Below are 21,249 nucleotides of genomic sequence, written 5' to 3'. Positions count from 1 at the left end.
TTTTAGTGTCTTAAATTGCTGCGATAGTATTTTCTTGCCGTAATTATTGTACAAGCCTTGCGTGAAAGTGTGAATTTTCGTTGTTATTAGAAATTACATTCGTTCCCATTTTTGAAATTTTTCAATTGTGTATGTGCAAATAACTGTATTTATGTTGAATGATTGACCCCTCCCCTCTATATGCTTGTATGCCTTGAGGGCACAATAAATAAATAAATAAGCATATACCCGCGATATGGGTTAGATAAGGTGGAAGATAAAATAATGCCAAACAGCCTCCATCATCAGACCCTGCAATAACCGGTAAAGCCATAAACAATATGATTGTCACCCGCTACCTCGTCTGGCTTTTCCCTAATTGTACAGCACTTTTCGTGCAAAACTGGCAACTGGAAAGAAGTGTCGCAAGTAGTTGAGAAATTAAGCGATCTACTAAAGGATAGAGCCCAGGCAACAGCCAAAGCGGAAGGAAAAGCGAAAATTAACAAATTTAGCCGTCGTTTGTAAAAACATTTATGGATCAACATCTCTTTATTTAAAAAGGAAGTAGAGAAAAGGCCGCCGGAAGTTGAGAATAATTCCGCGTGTCTTGAATCACGATTCTACAGTTATCAGTCGAGTCGCCTCACGTAGCCACTTCTCTGCTGTGCTAATGCGAGTGTTTTTCCAACCTTCTGCGGTGGGCGCAGTACGTCTAGAACCGCAGCGTCCTGCGCTCTAGGCGGTTGTACGGGACTGGTGACCACGCATCGTTACGCAACTTCCCAAATAGCAACACGGGTCGGTTTTGGTACTTAAATTCGTAGAGCAGTAAACGAGGGATCCAAAAGAGCTGTGATTGTTCCACAAACATATATATTTCTCTATGACTCTTCCAGGACTAATTCAAAAAACGCCACTAGAAGTCTTTATTTTTTTACTTTCGCTTGTTTACATGTTCTTGCGATTCTGCGATTCTGCCTGCAATTCTGGAATGAGCGAGTCTATTTGATGTGCTTCCTTGTTTGCCAAGTAAAGGAGTGGTGTACCGCACAGGCGTACCTGTGAGGTACACCTTATCTCAATTCTCGCTTGCGGATTTACGCGTCTTTATGGCGAATGGTGGGCTTTATTCACATTTGTACTAGTAAAGCTACCATCCCACTCCCTCATCTGCATAGGGAGAGTTACCTTGGATAGCCCCCCCCCCCCCCGAAAATAAATTCTGGGTGCGTGCCTGAGTTAGCACTTTCGTGAAGCAAAATGAATCAGTAGCTTCTCGTGCGCGCAATAACATCAGCTAGCGGGCGGCAACATCTCGCTAGCCAGATATTGTGGTTTCGCATTATTAGCGGCAAATGGTACTTTTGAAATTGTGGTTATGCACACAGGAAACGTGCTGAATATCTGCGGTCTTCTGTTTTATGCACTGCTGCTACTCTCCATTATTATCACTTACAGCACGCCCTAATAATCAGGACGAAGAAGAGAGATGAAACACGAGCGCTGACTCACGACTAAAAGTTTATTACATTTAAACAGCCATATACACAATAAAACTCACACATGCGTACACCCACGCACCATATATTCCCTCAACCAAAAGCGAAACAAGAAAGGCGAGCGCTAAAGCAAGAAGTCCGATAATGTTAACGATTAGATGCTTCTAAAAAAACATTCTTGTTGTGTAGTGCGAGTGGCGCCTAGCTTACGCACCTGTCACCACATTTATTGATTAAGCGGGCATCTGAAATGAGGCGGGCCTTTTCATTTTTGTTTGTCCAGATCACGCGTGTGCGGTGAAAAATGGACTTGCAACTGCAAACTGCGCAATGGGTGGCCAAATGTGACAGACGTGCGTTCTTTAATATGGCTGTTTAAATGCAATTACCTTTTAGTCGTGACTCAGCGCTCGTGTTTCGTCTCGCTATGGTCGGCAAATGCTCCAAAACAAACTTCCACGTCTACTAAATGAGTTTAATAAAAAACAAATCGATATTCGCGAAGCAAAATTATCTGACTTGTACACGCTCTTTCTAGCCTAACATTGACCTCTAGAGCTGTTTACGATTGGTATTTAATCATATTGTTTCAATGCCACTATTACTAAGTGTACGTTGTTATCACATGTGCTACGTAGAATGTTCGTAAATGTCCTACGTAGGACAGTAACTAATGTGTTTAATTTTATGGTTTTGTCAAAGTTTATTACAATGTTGTGCTCAATATGATGGTTTTGTTAAAGTGTACGACCATGTGAACAAAACGTTGTGCCTCTGCTGTTGTCTTTGCCAGTATGGGGGCGAAGGACTCCTTCAAGCCATCCTTGAATGGCTTTTCCCTTCGCCTCCCATCACATGTATATGTGATAAACCAATAAAGAATCAATCAATCAATCAATCAATCAATCAATCAATCAATCTTCTTCGTCCTTGTTGTTAGCGCAAGCTGTAAGTAATAATAATGCAGATGTACCGACTCGCCCAGCTAGGTACCGTAATACTGCTGCTACTCGCCATGGCCTATTTTACCCACTAAATTTAGTAGACTACGTCAGTGGGCAAAACCGGATGTTGTCCAGGGCTACATTTGCAAACCACGAAAGGGTCCGTACATATCATAACAGGTTTCATTATATTTAATAGGAACATTTCCTGCTTTAGAACGTAGTGAAGTCATTTCTTAGTGTTTATCAGCAGGTTAATTTTCATAGATCCTTCCTGCACAACTATTGCTGTTGCTTTGCAATGTCACACGTTTTTATTTCAGTTATGTCATCATGTCAGAAAATGTAACTTAACATACATGTTCTATTTATAGAAAAACGTATTGAATATGACGGCTGTATCAAGCTTTTTTATTAGATACCTCCGTGTATAAAACGTAAGCAGTTCAACGCAAATTCTTTTACTTATTGGCACTCGAGATCTATCTATTCGCTTTAAAAGAACAGTCCTCATCTATTAGGTGGTAACTCTTCAATCTCATAAAGGCTAAGACACTGAAGTTCCAGGGCTTTGTGAGCACCGAAGCTCACATAGAGAAATGAAGAAGAGCGTTAACCCGTGAAACGGCGTACAGGGGCACCTTAGCATTGTAACTGAGTCCTGTTCGCTCGTCTCGTTCGTGACAAAGAACCTAATCATCACGGTGTTCTTCTATGGGTGCGTAATGCCAGAGTGCCACATCAAGAATAAGACTGAAACACGGCGCACCGCACCGTAACACAACATGCTGCCAGAGTATGGGCTAAGAAAGCATTCGGGAGGCTTTGATGAAGAGCGAATGCGCCAGCGCTTTATTCCGAATTGTTGACGCAATTACGCCCCACTGGCTCCTTTTTCCCATTGGCGCGCCTGTTCACTTCTTGTTCCGCGCATAAGATCACTTCAGAGTCGGGACAAGAAAGCGATGTTTTATGTGTGCGAGACAAGAGAGCTTTCGTACCAATTCAGGACTCTTATATTTCTTAAACAAACTTCTGCAAGGCCTCAAGCCAAGAGAAGTAGGCCAGCGAATACCCTGGAGCCTGTTATTTGATTGTCGCATACAGTTCTTCACGAACCATAAGCGGTGTCCACATATTTTGCATATCGCTTCAACCTTGCACTGGTAACGCAGTAGGGATCCCAAGTCAACGCAGTCATGCCTCCCAGTTTAGCAGCGCTCACCAACAACATTCATGCGGAACTTCAAAGCATAGCTCACCCAGCAGTCATGTAGGACACTTATGCCCACCAGACCTGCGTCAGTGCTTGTGCCATATTAAAATGTCACTGTCATCTAGGCGCGCGAGAGCTTTTTTTTAAGAAACCGCTGTTTTATGCATTGAAGCACAAAAGCAATTGGAACACCAATGCTTTCGACGGACACACTGAAAACGGGTGGAGGTCTGATTTTCCCTTTATTAATTACTTCTCTCCACCTTGCAGGTTTCCGCAGAACTACTACGTCAAACACTTGCTCTTGCTTCGTGTTGTCGACAAATTCGACTTCGCCCTGCCATCTGCTAGCCGCCTCGTTAGCTCAGATGGTAGAGCGGCTGCCCCGGAAAGGCGGTGGTCCAGGGTTCGAGTCCCAGACCAGGACGAATTTTTCTTCAACTATGAGGCTTTTCTTTCGAGGACTCCGTATGAGTTTCCTTTGTAGCTGCTGCTACGAACGGGTGGACGCGTGATTTTCACTTTATTAATTACACTGAAAATTAGTATCTCGGAACTGGCGCTAACCAGAGAATTCGTTCCAAGTGGATACGTCGTGTGAACTCAGCGACTGTAATTCGTAGATTGAAATATGTGGCGTAAAGTAATTGTTTAAACAGTTATTCAGCGTAATTACAGTAATTATCAAATTAACCATTTTGATTTCTCCTAAAAGTAATGGCCGCCTCATCACCCTGTATACTTGTTATTCAGTGTATAGCTAAGCTGCCATTCATAGCTAGAGAATTCTAGCCATGCACCCTGTGCAAGGTACCTGACCATCCTGCGGACGCGTGCAAATTCCCGCCGCTTTCGAAAACTAAAGGTCCAGAAAGTCAACCCGCACCGACTACGACGTTGAGATGGAGAAGCACTTGGGAAAGAGAGAGAAACCGAAGAGGGTAAAGGCAGGGGGGTTAACGAGGCGCACGTCCGGTTTGCTACCCTGCACTGAGGGAAGGGGGTGTAGGGATTGAAGGTGCACACCGAGTTTACAAACGGTAGCCAAGACCTGTCGACTTGAGGTACTGCAATGACGCTTTTCGTGGCTTTCTTTGCCATCGATGCGTACGGCCATGGTTCAAGTATCTTCCTTTCCGAAAATGGTCCAGAGTACAGTCATTGCTGTCCGGACAGCTTCACGCTCGATGTCGAAATGGGGAAGAGAGAGAGAGAAAACAAGAATAGGAAAGGCAGGGAGGTCAAGCAGAAGAGCCTCCGGTTTGCTACACTACACTGGGGGTGGGGGAAAGGGGAAAAGAGAGAGGACAAAAAGGAGAGTAAGCACTGAGTCCGTGTGGGAGGGACACTATACACAGAGACACTATAAACGGTCTCATAAGCCGGTGCACTTCAAGTATTGCACTAGTGCACGAATCGCTTTTCGAGCCAGTGACGGCTGTGGCCACGGTCCGAGTATCTTTGGCTCGGTGAACGGTCTCGAGTCCAGTCAGTGTAAAGTTGCCCGCAGAGAGAGGTGCGGGACATCGTAGCGGAACAGGTACACAATAGGTGCTCGATGGTTTCCTTGCTCCCACAGGAGTCACACATAGGGGGGAGAACTTGCAGCAAAGTAAGGAGGCAATCTGCAATCATTTTTGGGCGCTTCACAAAACTCCACGTCAAGTCTGTGGTCTAAAAATTTATGCGCGAAGAAGCTACCCCACTGTGTCGCGTTAGAACTCCGCTTAAACTCAGGCTTGCTTGTTTAAAACTGGTCGATCCGACGCACTGCTTTGTGATTTATGTAGTGAGATGGGTGATGTGTAACAATTTATCCGTTTATGGCCGCAGTTTGACGCGGAAAGAAAGGCTTGCTTTCTAGCTTACAAACGAAAAGTCTTACATACGCTACCTATAAAGATGTAGCATTTCCTGAAGAGAGCTCGACTACTGTTGATGGCCTTTCTCCAAGGAACGGAGCTGGTCAACGACTGGTGACGCATACTTGCTAAGAACGTATGATACACTCGGGTGGAACAACTGCCGGCTAAGCATGCCAGGGTAACGCTGCCTGCTTTACCAGCAAAGAATGCTGATGCCGCTCCACTCATTGAATAAACAGCTACTGAATAAAGCGCCGTCAAAACAAATTTGGAGGTGATGAAAACTGAAAGACGGTATGACATTTGTTTTACCATCCCGTTGTTTGTTCTTTCTAATAACAAGCTTTGCTTCACAAATGTGAATATATAGTGAAGCCTTAATATCAGCGGCTATCAGCATGTCCACGAAAGACCCCTGTTCGCTTTGGCGAGCATTGCAGTTTTCCCTTGCAGCTCTTCGCACAAAGGTATAATTGCCTGTAGCATATACGTATGCTCGTAATGCAGTGCAGAGATGCTGAAAACGATTTGTTATAAACGAGAAGCTGAGAAGGCAGCTTTGACCATTGTGTTCTCGCCAGCTACTCAGAATTAGAGTAAGGGGACAGGGAACAAAAAGAAAGAAATAAAATGGCGACGATAGCGATTATGATAAGAAAGTTTGCGCACGTTGGTTAAAAACTATAAACACTTATTTAGGTTACATATCGACAGAAGACAACATTATTACGTTCATCGCTACTTATATAACACTATATTATGCTGGGTTCTGTAGCCTCGTGTTAAGTTACCACAGTTACCACATAAGTTACCACAGGTTAAGGAGAGGAACGCTTTGCCAAGGTATAATTGAACATTCAGATTGTCTATTTATTTGTACAACGGCAGTACACAAAACTGTAGTTCTTGAAGAAGTTTGGGCCTACTGCTGACCGAAACTGTTGAGTGAATAAACCGAATATATATATATATATATATATATATATATATATATATATATATATATATATATATATATATATATACACTTATTTCTCTGTCTATCTGTTAATTCATTTATTAAGTACAAGTATTTCCCCTATGCTGTCAATGTTTGTTGGCTTCTGATGATATGATTAATAAAAATCGGGTCCCTTGGTTAAACCCCTTTCTTCTCGTTTACTACGTAAGGAGGGTCTCGAATCCGGCAACATTGATACCTTCAGGTAGCATGCGCGGGTTTATTCATCAGTTGCCTTCATTCAAAAAGATCACGTACTCGTGACGCCTGCGGCAGAGACGGCGTTCCGCATCCGCTGCCAAGGTTTGTGGGTGGTGGCGCTGGCTAACACTACCAGGGTTCCAGTAGGAAACGTAAGTACCCAAGAAAGTAGATGAGGAAACGTCGCCGCAGTAGCTCAATCGGTAGAGCATCGCACGCGTAATGCGAAGACGTGGGATCGTTCCCCACCTGCGGCAAGTTCCTTTTTCATCCCCTTTCATTTCCATCCATTTATAATTTCTTTAATTCATACAGTAAGTACAAGTATTTCCCTTGTGTTGTCCGTGGTGTCAATGTTTGTTGGCTTCTTATGATAGGATCGATAAAAATCGGGTACCTCAGTTTTACCCCTTTTCTTCTCGTTATATATATATATATATATATATATATATATAGGGTGTTTCAGCGAACACTTCAAATTTTTTTAAATGTTGCATGTGGCAAATAGCTGAAATCAAGTTTATGAGTCGGTGTACTCTAAGCGGCGGACACATGCCTGCACAAAAAAAAATGAAATGCAAAATCGACTAATTAACAAGGATTCACGAATTAATGTTTTACCTCATTATCTTATGAACCATATTGCAATTTACAAATTCTAACAGTGGACTTATCAAGGCGGATCCACTTGTAACGAATTTTCAGGACGACATCAGTTTTGATATTTAATTCCCGAATTTTGCGGAGAAATGCATTGGTGTTCCAGTTACTTGTGTGCTTCAGTGCATGAAACAACGTTTTGGTAACAAATTAACTGGAACGTCAATGCCCTTCTCCGCAAAGATTGGGAATTGATATCTCGAACCTGGCGTCATATTGAAAATTCGTTCCAAGTGCATCCTCCTTGCGAACTCCACGGCTAGAATTTGTAAATTGCAATATGGGCGATAATGTAATTAGTTAAAAAATTAACTCATGAATTGTTATTAATTAGTCGATTTTGTATTTCAATTTTTTGTGCAAGTATTGTCCGCCGTTATTGTCACCGCGAGAGTGCTCATATATATATATATATATATATGAGCACTCTCGCGGTACCGCACTTCTTTTTCGTTCATTTCCAACTACAAAACTCCAAACGCTCATGTTGTCAATGCTCTCGCTGTCCTTTCTGAATGTCGCAAAATATGTGCATTTAAGAATGTTCTTTTACGAATTCAAGCCGGCTGCGTTTCTAAGGCGCAGTTTCGCCATTTTCATATATACAGTGCGACACATACGCGCGGTGTTCAGAAATGACGGCGTGGAAATCGTCAAGCGAAATGCAAACGTGCGTACAGACAGCACTCGCATTAAAAACATAAAAATGACTCCTAACACCATGCCTGCTAGTATGTGCAGGCATCCCATTTTCAGTAGACGCTCCTGGCACTCACGGGCGGACTTCGAAGTTTCAAAATTCAGATCACAGCTCCAGAGACGGCGTCGCGTCTCGGAAGCAGGTCTCCACTTTGTGCACGGTCGCTCTCGCGTACACTTACAGATGAGATCTATTTTTTTTTCTGCCTTCACAAAATAAATAAGCACGACATGCCGCCTTCTAGCGTCGAGATGGTACTTTGAAGACGGCGTTAAGCTGCTCGTGTCAAATGAACTGACATTCTCGCTTACGCCAGCCCGTCGCACATGCGAAGCAGCAATATTCACTGCAAGTTCTTGAGTTCCAACGTGCCCAGATGGTGGGCCCAGTGTCTGCAGCAAGCCTTTGATCAGTAACAACGTTCAACTCTGCGAAAGCCACGATGCGCACGGAGTCACCACGATAGTGCTCCGCATACGCTATAGAGGATAGTTTCGCAAGTCACAAAGCGCTTTCGCAAATGTGTCATTATTTTTGCGGTGCGCAAAATGAAAGTTTGTTGGTGATGAACTTGTTTTGCAGAGCATGAGAAAGAACTTTAATGTTGCGTAGCCCGCTCGCGTTGTTTAAATGTTGTGTGGAGTAGACAAGGGTGCAGTTTAAGTGGCATCAACTTCTCTTACAACACGCCAGATTTAATAGCGTTTGAATACACTGCGTAAGGACAATGCAATATCCCTTTACTATCTCACGCGAGCTATCGGTTCCGCACCTCTGCATGACATTATTCATCTACAGTGTCACCAAAAGCACATACCTAAAGGTTGCGCCTTCAAAACGTGCTACACCTAATTGCTTACTGCGGAGGTAGGCGGCAGCTGAGACAGGTTTAAAGCAGAAGTTCACGCCGTTTCTTCTGCAGAGGCTTAAGCACAGGTACTTTGCCCGTTGGGTGCACAAACGTTTGGTAGGCACATCCGTGACTACCGGTTCGCGCATGACTGGGATAACAACTGTTTATCTTGTTTGCTCAAAAACTGAAAGGAGTTGTAATGACGTGTTTTGGGCATGTCCTGGAGGCCAGCAAAATTCAGACAGATGTTGATCACTGCGACGACCTTAAGAGAGCGCTACGAAATGAATAAAGGAAGTGTGCTTCCAACTTGAGTAACTCCAGACAAACAGTTCCTTTCTATTCGCACCTCCTCGATCGTTGGTCGTGCGTCACTGACGAAGAATGTGATGCCCGATTTGAATGAGAACGCGAATACTTCTAGAAGTTTGAATAATGTAGAGAGGACTACTCGCAATCGCGACTGTAGTGCAACTGGCGGCGTCCGCTTTTGAGGTACGCACGTCTGTCATTGAAGAATGCCGCCTGCTTTGCTACAAAGCACTTCTCAAGTACTGCACCGAAACGTACCTAGCTACCACCGCAACGTCAGCGCCTGAAGCGACATCTGTGAGACAACAAATCTGTGAAGAACCATAGAAATTGAGCGAAGATGTGCCGCACTGTTTTCTTTATGCGCTCCTCGTGCGTTGCTGTATAGTTTGCTGCAGAAAGCGCGGGTATTGATCCATTCTGCGTTCGGGAGCCGAAAGAGAGTGAGTCGCCCTGTGTGCATTGCGAATTAGGTGAGGCGACGTCTTTTGTGCACCGCCACTGGCGCACAAAGTTTGCGTTCCACCATGAGTTTGTTGACTTCATTTATAGTTTGTCTGCGTTCTTGTGTTTGTCTGGGTTCTATCAAACGTATGCCGTTCGTGTTGACCCTGACGGGGCCGCTGGGATGTCGCGCGCCAATGCTTTCGCTCTTCACGAGCACGCGGCACCGAGCAAAAAGTGTGCTTCAACCCCATTGCACCATTTTCCACCCCTGAAGGGTTGGGAGTGAACTCGGAGGACAGACTACGTGCTCTTTTACTCTTTCGCCGTTGTATCTTGACGTCACGTGCTTAAAAAAAAAACAGCGCTGCAATTGAGTATAAAAGAGGATTGGGCATTTGTGGGAAGCCGGACGTGTTTTTTATGCCTTTGAACGAAGTCAGTCGAGCGAGTTTTTTAAGATTATACCAATGAGAGATGACAGCTAGCTGCATGTACGCCTCAGAATTTTGATCCTTTCAACTGACCTCCGCACAGAAAAACATATTTGGGCTTGTTTCTCTCTTTCTCTATCTCGCTCTCTCTCTATGTCTTTGCCCATTAAGAAAAGTGTTCGAAGTTGTGCAAGCTTGAGAAAAAAGAAAACACATTGCAGTTCCATATGCAGGCGTTTTACTACATCTTCACGAATACCTTCCAATCTATAAGACATGCTGAACTTACTTTTACTGGCGATTATCTGTGACAAAGCTCAAAATGCAGCAGGATCGACCACTGGGACAGTTGGTGGGGGTTTAATTTTTATTGAAGCAGCGCACACAGCACCAGACAAAATGTGTTCGAGCGCTACCTCAATCAAATAAATGCCTCGAAACAGTTTCGTATTTAATAGGTATACTCTCAAAGCTGGTTTCTCTGATTTAAGGATTTATGTCAGGAGGAACCCACTTCAGGTCTCCTGTAGCGTCCACCATCGACTAGTTGACGAAGGACACGATATAATATATCAGTGGTTGCCTAGTCACTGTGGCATACATGGCAATGATCGAGCAGACGCAGCTGCCCGATCTGCCCATGACGGCGTCAACTGCGTTGCCATTCCTCTTTCGAGAGCCGACGCAGCGAAAAAACTTTCCGCACTTGCGCGTGACCTGACATTAGCCCAATGGAATTCTTCCGATTTCACAAGTGCACGCCTCCATACCCTGGACCCTAATTTACAGCTCCATATTCCGCCCGCGTGTTTACAGGAGGTATTCAGAGACCTGGATTGGGAAGAATTGGGGATAAAAGTTAATGGAGAATACCTTAGTAACTTGCGATTCGCTGATGATATTGCCTTGCTTAGTAACTCAGGGGACCAATTGCAATGCATGCTCACTGACCTGGAGAAGCAAAGCAGAAGAGTGGGTCTAAAAATTAATATGCAGAAAACTAAAGTAATGCTTAACAGTCTCGGGAGAGAACAGCAATTTACAATAGGCAGCGAGGCACTGGAATTCGTAAGGGAATACATCTACTTAGGGCAGGTAGTGACGGCGGATCCGGATCATGAGACGGAAATAATCAGAAGAATAAGAATGGGCTGGAGTGCGTTTGGCAGGCATTCCCAAATCATGAACAGCAGGTTGCCGTTATCCATCAAGAGAAAAGTATATAATAGCTGTGTCTTACCAGTACTCACCTACGGGGCAGAAACCTGGAGGCTTACGAAAAGGGTTCTACTCAAATTGAGGACGACACAACGAGCTATGGAAAGAAGAATGATAGGTGTAACGTTAAGGGATAAGAAAAGAGCAGATTGGGTGAGGGAACAAACGCGAGTTAATGACATCTTAGTTGAAATCAAGAAAAAGAAATGGGCATGGGCAGGACATGTAATGAGGAGGGAAGATAACCGATGGTCATTAAGGGTTACGGACTGGATCCCAAGGGAAGGGAAGCGTAGCAGGGGGCGGCAGAAAGTCAGGTGGGCGGATGAGATTAAGAAGTTTGCAGGGACGGCATGGCCACAATTAGTACATGACCGGGGTTGTTGGAGAAGTATGGGAGAGGCCTTTGCCCTGCAGTGGGCGTAACCAGGCTGATGATGATGATGATTCCGCCCGAGCTTCCACGATGTGACTGCACCCTTCCTGTCCGTCTATGGCTTGGAGTAGCATTTTCAAATGCCTACTCTTTCCTTATCGGAATGGCCAACAGCCCACGGTGTGACTTCTGCGGGTGCAACGAAACGATCGAGCATCTTCTTTGTCGTTTTAACCCACAAAGAACTGTCCTCTCAGCCACCTTAGACAAACTGGACAAGCGCCCAATGACAGAAAACAAGATCCTTGGTACCTGGCCTACGCGAACATCAGCGCGATCCGCTATGAAGGCGCTGCTGCGATATTTGAAAAACACGGGACTTTCTGACAAATTGTGACAGTACACTGTGTGGCATAGGACTGTACGGTGACACTGCGTAAGACTAGGAATGCCTTTGTGGGCTGCGTGACAGTGCCCACAGAAATAGTTCGTGTGTACGTGCATGTGTGTGCTTAGGTTTTTTTTCCCTTTCTTTTTTATCATTCTTTCTTCTCACCTATTGCATCCCTTTTCCCCTCCCCCAGTACAGGGTAGCCAACCGGAGATAATCTCTGGTTAGCCTCCCTGTCTTTCCTTTGCCTCTCTCTCTCTCTCTCTCTCTCTCTCTCTGTAGCGCTTTACAGTGAACAGTGACCATATTGAAAGTATAGCCGCGAATCTAACTCTCCTATCGGCGAACTTGCCGTGCAATCCGTGGCTGTAAAAGGGAAAGTTACCATAACGACGCTAAGCGGCCTCATTTAAAGAAGAAAGCATGGATAACGCACACCAACCTGCATTGCAACTGCAACCTCCCCGACAAGCTTCGCGTTGGAAGTACGTGGACAACTATGGACAGCAACGCTAACAGAACGCTGACGCGAATTCAGAGCTTAGTGCAATCAGCTCAGCTTAGAGAGGAATACTATCAGGAGACGGATGGGGAATTGTCATCCATGCGCGAAAGCCTTATTTTAGCGAGGCTAAGCATGCTAGGCTAACCGCGCCTGCTGGAACCCTCCCTCCCCCCCCCCCCCCACATATCCACCGGTAATAACAGATATCAGCTTGTGCATACTTATTGTGCGGTCACGAACCATCACGTTCAACTAACTTCACGAACCGTCAACTAACTTCTCAGAATGGCGGCCTCTCTTGTGTTTCGCAGTGGCGGAAGACGCCGTATAAAGCCTGCAACTCGTCTGGCACTCATCGCGCTATACCTAAGGCAGTCAGCAGGTGGAAAATCAGAAGGATTCGAGCCGCCGAAACGTGATGCGGATTCCGGTTCTATTGGTCCCGTCGCGTGCCTTTGTGCGCTCACTCGAGCGAGCAGGCCGCTGCGCTTTGATCACGGCGGGCACCTTCGCTCGAAAACACCTGAGCCTCGGGAACCAGAAACACTTTTCAGATCTCTGTGAAAGTGCAGTCACGCCTTATCAGCATTGGTGCCCACGTGCTTAGGATTCAGTAGCCGTTCTTCCGCTTGTTTTCGAATGAAAGAAGATTTTGAACTAGTAATACTTCGATGAGGGCCAGTCGGGTTATATTTAGAACTGAGGTTGAACAGCGCGAATAAGACAAGGACACGCGGAAACCAATACCACAGACAAGCTCTGTCTGCCACACCGTTTTTCTGGGGTATTTGTTTCCTTCTGTCCTTGTCTTATTCGCGCTGTTAAACCTCAGTTCTAAAGATTTTGAAAAGGCGCGAGTGCAGTAGCGGCTTCAAAGTGGGTAGTTCTGACACGTGCCTCGGCAAAGCACACCTGTCTGCTTGAAAAGAACGTCGTTGAATTGTTTGAAGGGGCAGAAGAGTTAGGACTTAGTTCTAGACTTGAAACTCCCCACTCTTCCATGTCTTGAATATGCGTAATACGCTTTGTGATATTTACCAGCGTTTGGGAGTAGTGTGAGCCAGCGGATTGAGAGCCAGATGTAGCTGACTATAAATCCACGTGAGCTGTAGCGTGGCTCGTGTGGTCAAGATTTAATAAATTTCCATCGTGTCGCGACAGTACGGTGGGTATGGCTATCCATCCAGCTTTAACGTAGCTGATGCATTGCCAGGTGCAGCCAGTAGTAGTGCGGTCGGGCAGCAAGCCTGCTCCGTATATCCTCTGTACATCAAACCTTCCTTTCAGACAAATGGACAAAAATGTTCGCCACGCCTAGTCAAGAAACCGCGCAGCTTCTGTTTGACTATATTTGAATATATTACAACGCACGTAAGTGTAAATGGCACTAGAAAGCTGATAGCCTTACTCGCGATGCCTTGCAACCTACGCCAGACCACTCGCGAGCCCCACCAGCTCTTTAAACAAACTATCGCCAGTCATTTTTATTCTTTCTTTTCACCATCCACCAAGACCTGACCTGAGGGCCAAGAAGGCCTGATATCCACTGGCAATGTCGCCTCTGCGTGAGGTCAGTGTAGACACTGGCACAGCTGCATAAGCTTATTGCGCAGAATTAGCGCTAAAGAAAAAAGACGCACACACAAAGAGAAGATACGACCACAAGTACAACTGTCAACTGTTTATTATCAGGAAGGATCCGTACAAGTATACCCCGTGGTTCTATTTTATTTATTTTTACGCTAACATTTTTTTTTCATTTCTGCGGCCAATATAGTGTTTGAGCTGGATTACTCGAAGAAGCGGACAATGCCCACATCGAAACTCAAAATGCATAATCGACCAATTATCTAAATTTCACTAATCAACATATTTAGCTAACTACCTTAATGCACACATTTGAACGCGTAAATTTAAGCCGGTAAATTCATAAGGCACATCACAATTTCACAAGTTTTGAAAAGAGTACCAGTTTTGACATAAGCGCTGTCAAACTTGCGGAAAGAAATGCGCTGAAGACCAAAAATTACTAGCACCCCAATGCATTTCGTCGCAAATATTGGGAACGCATACTTCGAAATTGGCACCATCTTGAGAGTTCGCTACAAGTGGATATGACTTTCGAAGTCACCAGCTACAATTAGCAAATTGCAATATGTGACTTGAATAATTAGTTTACAAAATAATTAGCAAAACTTTGTTATTTAGTCAAAGATTCATTTTTATTTTTCGTGCAAATAATGTACACCTCTGAAAGTAATCCGCCTCAAGAAGCAGAATTGCGCTACATGCCCCGTGTCGTCCTTTTTTTTAAATTGTGTTAACGATAAAAAAGAAAACGAAGGTCCCTGCACACATCTGGCCAAACACACGAACCAAATATCGCACAATGACGCTCGAACATTAAAGACAGGTGCTCGAAAATTCATATTTAAACGAGTGCAGTGCAATAAACGGCTCACTTATGCTCTCGCAATGCATAAGTGAGCCAAAGTTGCCCTGCACACTTCCGAATATGAAATCATGAGCGCCCGTCTGTGATGGGCATGCGGTGTTGTATAATTTTGTTCGCAAGATGTATACTTGCGAACCCTTCCTAGGTGAAAGGTCAGCAAGCTCCGGGCTTACGTGCTGCTCTACCTTGTCATTCGCGTTCAATTTCTCGTCTGTGCCGCTTACGATTTGCCACAGAGCGACGTACTCGCCAGGTTGGCTCAGTGGCTATGACGTCGAGCTGCTGAGCAGCAAGTCGCGGGCTCGCGTCCCGGCTGCAGCAGCCACGATTTCGATGAAAGCAGAGTGCAATCAACGATCGTGTAACTAAGATTAAAAAATTTAATTAAATTGCGGCGTTTTACCTGCGAAAAACCACGATCTGATTGAAGCACGCAGCAGGTGAGATTTCTGATTCATTTTTACAACGTACACCTAAATTCAAGTGACGGCCACTTCGCAGTGACTGGACCTAAGCGTGTTGCTGATACATTGCGCGCTGACTACACATATATTCGCATCATCATCATCATCACCATCACCATCGTTAGTAGCAGCGGCAGCAGCATAAAATTTTAAGTCCACCACAAGACGAAGGCCTTTCCTGTCAATTTCCGGTTACCCCTGCCTACGCATATAGCAATAGTAGTTGCAGTAAAAATGTATTTATTGCAGGAATGGTCACAAGGCCTGTGACAAACCACTCACACTATGCTATCCACATATTGTCACGACTAAAGTCTATTAAGAGAACAGAAGAAAATGAATTGAGGGACACGAGCAGCGACCACGCTCTCTTTAAAGAAGACGAAGTTGGCGCGTCGGCTCTCGTGGTCTCTGAATACAGAGCTGCTTTTTGTTTCTCGTATCCTGGTACTGCGTCCTGCTTTTTTTGACGTCGTGACACCGGTGAAGGTGCTGGACTTCAACACCTGATACTCGGGACTCATCTGCAGAATGGCACTTCCAGTCCGAACCCACAACCAGTTCCGGCCGTGGATACTCCTGTCCACTGCTACAGTCGCCGTCAGCGAGGTCTTAGCCCTGATGTGATTCTCTTGGAACTCCCCCAGCCAAGGAGTCCTCCGCCTGAAGAAATGGCAATGGCAGGCGCTTCACAGGTTGCTTGAGCGCCCTCGGATTCCCGTGACCTTCCACGATGATGTTCTTGAGGACGCCGAGGATTGGCTCTAACAACGAGAGTCGCCAAGGTGAATCGTTGGACCTTGAAACAACAGAAACTCTCACAAATGTAATTCACCGCGGCGGACAGCGCTCGTACATGGTACGGGAACCGGGAAGGCACACTGTCTTCCTGGGATGAATTTCAGCAGCAACTTTTGGGTACCTTCGTCAAAAACGATCATCGCGATTCGGCTCAGCAACTCATCGAATCGCGTACACAACAAACGAATGAGAGCATCGCCATGTTTGCTGAGGACATGAGCCACCTCTTTCGCCGAGCTGACCCTGCGAAGCCTGAAACAAAGAAAATCCGACATCTGATGCGAGGCGCTGTTGCGTACTCCAGGGTAGCGTATCGTACTGCTGCCGAGTTGTAGCGACGGCTGCCTATCGAAGCTCGACCGACGTTATTATTAGGAAGCGTGGCGTTGTCGGCGGGCTGCAGGCATCCGGTAGACCATGGCGACCGGGCAAGGACGAGACGATTTCTAATGCGAAACTTGCATTAGAGGATTGGGATTGGGATTGCTTGTTTATTCAAAGGTTGGTGAAAGATGAAGAGAAGAGAATGAAGTGTTCTAAAAAAGTACATTTCGGAGCCCCTTAAATAGGCTATCTCCAATCGTGGAAGAGATCTTGCATCCGTCGACGTCACGTGACCAGCACAGAGTCTGATTCGCCGAAAGAGAGCCCCTCGTCCTCCGGTTATACCGAGCCTCTGGTTATACCGAGTCTGCTGCAAGGAGGAGGGCGTCCCGCCTACTCTTATACCAAGCCTCAGGTCCGGGAATTGCAGGCGCTTGTCCTTCTCTTTTGGGCGTTGCTGGTTCGCGGAAGTTCCCTTGTAGAGCTTGACAGTTCGAGGAAAGGGTCCCTCTAAAGTGGCACACACGCACACAAAAGAGGCATGTAAACACTGCGGAGCTTCCGCCTCGTCCTTACAACGAGTCGTTAACCCCTCCGTACCACGCGCCGCCGTCGCCGACTCCGCAGCTTAATGTGCCAGTGGAAACGCCGTCTATACTACCCTGCGCCGATTATTCCAACTTGGTCGCAAAGGCCACCCATCAGTCGATCACTTGTTCGCAAAACAGACTTGGGGCGCTCCGTCGACCGACGTCCACTTTGGTTCCAGTGCGGGGAAGCCGGCCATATTTACCCTTTGTGCCCGTGTCATGACCATGGATACCAGACCTTTGCAACCAGCTTCCCTCGCGCTCGTAGGGAAAACCGACGCGACACCAGCGCATCCCCGCAAGCACAGCCATACGCTCCACCGAATCTTCGACCCCGCTCTCTGTCACCTGCACCGAGCACTTCACCACACCGTCGCAGTTGCGCCAACGTAGTCTGGGGAAGATCCCTTGGTCCTCGTCGGGGAAAATAAAAGCAGCGACCTCTGCGGGGAAGGTAGCCGCCCGTCGAGATGCTACAACAGCCCCAACGCCATCAGTATGACCGGACGATACGACGTCGCCGACTCAAATGGAAATTGTTAGCGCCGACCTCGCCGTTTACATAGACGGACACCCAATGACAGCGCTAGTAGGTACTGGCACGGACTTCTCTATAATAAATAAAAAACTCGCAGATTCCCTTAAGGAGGTCAAGACATCATGGAAGGGTCCCCACATAAAAACTGCAGGAGGCCATTTGATGACGCCCAGAGGCAAAGTTACCGCTAGGATTAATATCGGTGCCTCGGCCTTCGTTGCTACGTTTATCGTTTTGCCGGAGTGCTGCAAAGACCTGATCTTGGGACTAGATTTTCTACATGAATACAACACCTTTATAAACATTCCAGACAGGTCGGTCACGTTTACCATGGGCCCAGGTTCAGTTTCCTCTGTACAGTGCTGCGACGCAGACCTTTACGCGTCGCTGATGATGACGTGACCATCCCACCGCGCTCATGCTCCCTTCTGTCGGTGACATGCGACATATCGAGCAAGTCCGACGCTTCTATTCAGTCATGGCATATCCATTCCAAGAGGCGTCGTCAACATTAACTGTGGACACACAGAAGTTCTCGCAACAAACTTTAGCCATGAGTTCCGGCATTTTACAAGAAGTATGACAGTCGCGTACGCCGAAGAGTTCACTCAGGTCACAGACTGCTTCACTGTAGAGCAAGATGGTTCCACCAGCCTGCCTCCCGTGCCTCGAGATCTACCCATCGATGTTGGCCCGAGCCTGTTGCCTGCGCAGAAACAAAGCCTCCTGGAGCTTGTGCATCAGTTTCTCGACTGCTTCTCGTCGACGTCGAGAGTTGGTGAAACGCCGTTGACCAAACATCGAATTATTACTGATGATGCAGCTAGGCCCATACGGCAGAACCTTTATCGGGTGGCCCACGGGAACGCGAAGCCATAGAATTTCAGGTAAAAAGAATGCTTGAAGATAACATTATTCAGCCGTCGAAGAGTCCTTGGGCGTCGCCAGTGGTATTAGTAAAAAAAAAGGATGGCAGCTTACGTTTCTGCGCTGATTACCAGAAGCTCAATCAGATCACCAAGAAAGATGCTTACCCGCTACCTCGTATAGACGATTCCCTCGATAGAGTGCGACATGCACGTTATTTTTACTCGATGATTTAAGGAGCAGGTACAAACAAATAGAAGTTGACGAGAGAGACCGAAAAAAAACTGCATTCGTGACACCTGACGGCCTCTATGAATTTAAGATACTTCCCTTCGGCTTGTGCTCCGCACCGGCAACATTTCAGCGGCTAATGGACACAGTACTCTCAGGCCTCAAGTGGCAAACGTGTTTAGTATACTTGGACGGTGTGATTGTATTCTCTGCAACTGTTGACGAGCACCTGAGGCGACTACATGCGGTTTTTCAAGCCATTCGATCTGCCGGTCTCACGCTGAAGCCAGAAAAATGCCACTTTGGCTTTGAAGGGCTTCTCTTCCTCGGTCACGTGGTCAACAGTGAAGGTATACGGCCTGATTCCAACAAAATAGCTGCCGTTGCAAATTTCCCAGTGCCATCTGGCAAAAAGGCAGTTAGACGATTTTTCGGACTGTGCGCCTATTACCGACGCTTCGTTCGGAACTTTTCACGAATTGCTTCACCATTGACTCGCCTCACCAGGGAAGACGTCGCATCCGTATGGGGCGAAGAACAGTAACAAGCGTTCAACGAGCTGCGGCAACATCTCCAAGAGCCCCCAGTACTCGGAAACTACGACGAAGACGCCCTGACAGCGGTTCACACCGATACCAGCAATTTCCGCTTAGGAGCAGTACTCGTGCAGTGGCAAGACTCCGCTGAACGAGTAATAGCTTATGCAAGCAGAACCGTTTCCCGTACGGAAGTGAAGTATTCCACCACGGAGAAAGAGCTTGCGCTGGTGCGGGCCGTTATGAAATTTCGCCCGTATCTGTACGGTCGCTCCTTTAATGTTGTCAGCGACCAACCACTCCCTTTGTTGGCTGATGAACTTAAAAGATCCATCAGGATGATTGGCGCGCTAGAGCCTTGAGCTTCAAGAATTCGACGTGGTTATTGTCTATAAATCGGGAAAGCGGCATCAGGATGCCGATTGCCTATCTCGCGCCCCATTCAAATCTGTATATGCAGAAGATGGCGACGATGCAGCCTGTGTCGGAGTTGTCCAAACAGCTGAAAATCGCACAGCAGCAATGCGACGACCCGGAATTGAAACCCATTATTAGTATCTTGGAGGGCCGCACTTCCGTTGTCCCAATGCTTTTTGCAAGAGAACTACCATCATTTTATTTGCGTAACGACGTCCTGTTTGAGGCGTACTTCTCTGCGAACGGAAACACCTACTTATTCATTGTCCCAGCACCTCTCAGGAGTGAAGTATTACAGGCAAGCAATGATGAAGCAACATCCGGTCATTCCGGCTACACACGAACGCTGTGCAGAGTGAGGCAAAAATACTATGGCCAAGACTCACAGCGACCGTTCATCAATACGTCCGGACATGCCTTGAATACCAGCGGCGAAAAGTGCCAGCAGCCAAACCAGCAGGCTTCCTCCATCCTGTTGAAGTGCCCGAAATTACATTTGCTCAAGTCGGAATTGATCTTCTACGTCCATTCCCAACTTCTGCTGCGGGTCACAGATGGTTTATCATAGCCACAGAGTATGTCACTCGCTACGCCGATACCAAGGCTCTCGAGCGGAGCAGGCAAGGTGCTCCTGCAGTAGTATTAACTGACAGGGGAAGTGCATTTACAGCCGAGCTATTGGGTCCAGTATTAAGACTTAGTAGAACAGCTTACCCGGGAACAACGTCGTACCATCCGCAAACCAATGGGCTGACAGCACGCCTGAATAAGACGCTCGCGGTTACACTCTACATGTGCGTGGATGTGGAGCACAGGAACTGGGATGAAATCTTGCCGTGCGTCACCTTCGCATACAACACGGCTCCTTTCCGTATCCTACATGGTCGTGAAGTTACAACTATGCTAGATGCGATGCTGCCATATCAATTCGATGGCATCAAAACGGATGCTAAAGACTCACTCAGCGTGCTGAAGAATCCCGATAGCTTGCTCACAAACGTATTCACAGGCAGCAGGATTACAACTCGAGACGCTATAATATTCGTCACTAACCAGTCGCCTACGAGCCCGGAGAGAGCGTTTGGGTTTGGACTCCCATTCGTCGTCGCTGCCTTTCGAAGAAACTGTTAAGGCGCTTCTTCGGGCGGTATAAAATTTTTCGGCGACTCACTTATCTCAACTATGAGGTTGATCACGATAGTCCGCATTGCCCAAGGCGTCGACGGCATCTACCGGATGTTGTGCACGTGGTCCGGATGAAGCCCTATTTGTCCTAGTGAATTCCCTGCGCCGAAAGCGTGTCCTGGTCCTGTTGCGGTGACGATAAAGTATCGGGACGATGCTTTCTAGGAAGAGAGGCTAATATCACGACTAACAGCTAGCAAGCGAACAGAAGAAAACTAATTGAGGGGCACGAGCAGCGACC

The 21,249-nt window shown here is 46.5% G+C and overlaps 1 non-coding gene across 1 annotated transcript; it reads left to right on the top strand.

Annotated features, from left to right (window-relative positions):
• The first annotated feature begins 6,892 nt into the window (after positions 1-6,892).
• TRNAT-CGU (transfer RNA threonine (anticodon CGU)) lies at positions 6,893-6,964 on the top strand. Its single transcript has one exon. It is a non-coding gene; the product is annotated as a tRNA-Thr (tRNA).
• The last annotated feature ends 14,285 nt before the right edge of the window (positions 6,965-21,249 follow it).

This window comes from Dermacentor variabilis, chromosome 5 (assembly GCF_050947875.1).
Source record: "Dermacentor variabilis isolate Ectoservices chromosome 5, ASM5094787v1, whole genome shotgun sequence".
NCBI classification, from domain to species: Eukaryota; Metazoa; Arthropoda; class Arachnida; order Ixodida; family Ixodidae; genus Dermacentor; species Dermacentor variabilis.
Note: the sequence above shows the minus strand (reverse complement) of the source record. Positions and strands in the feature narration are given on the sequence as shown.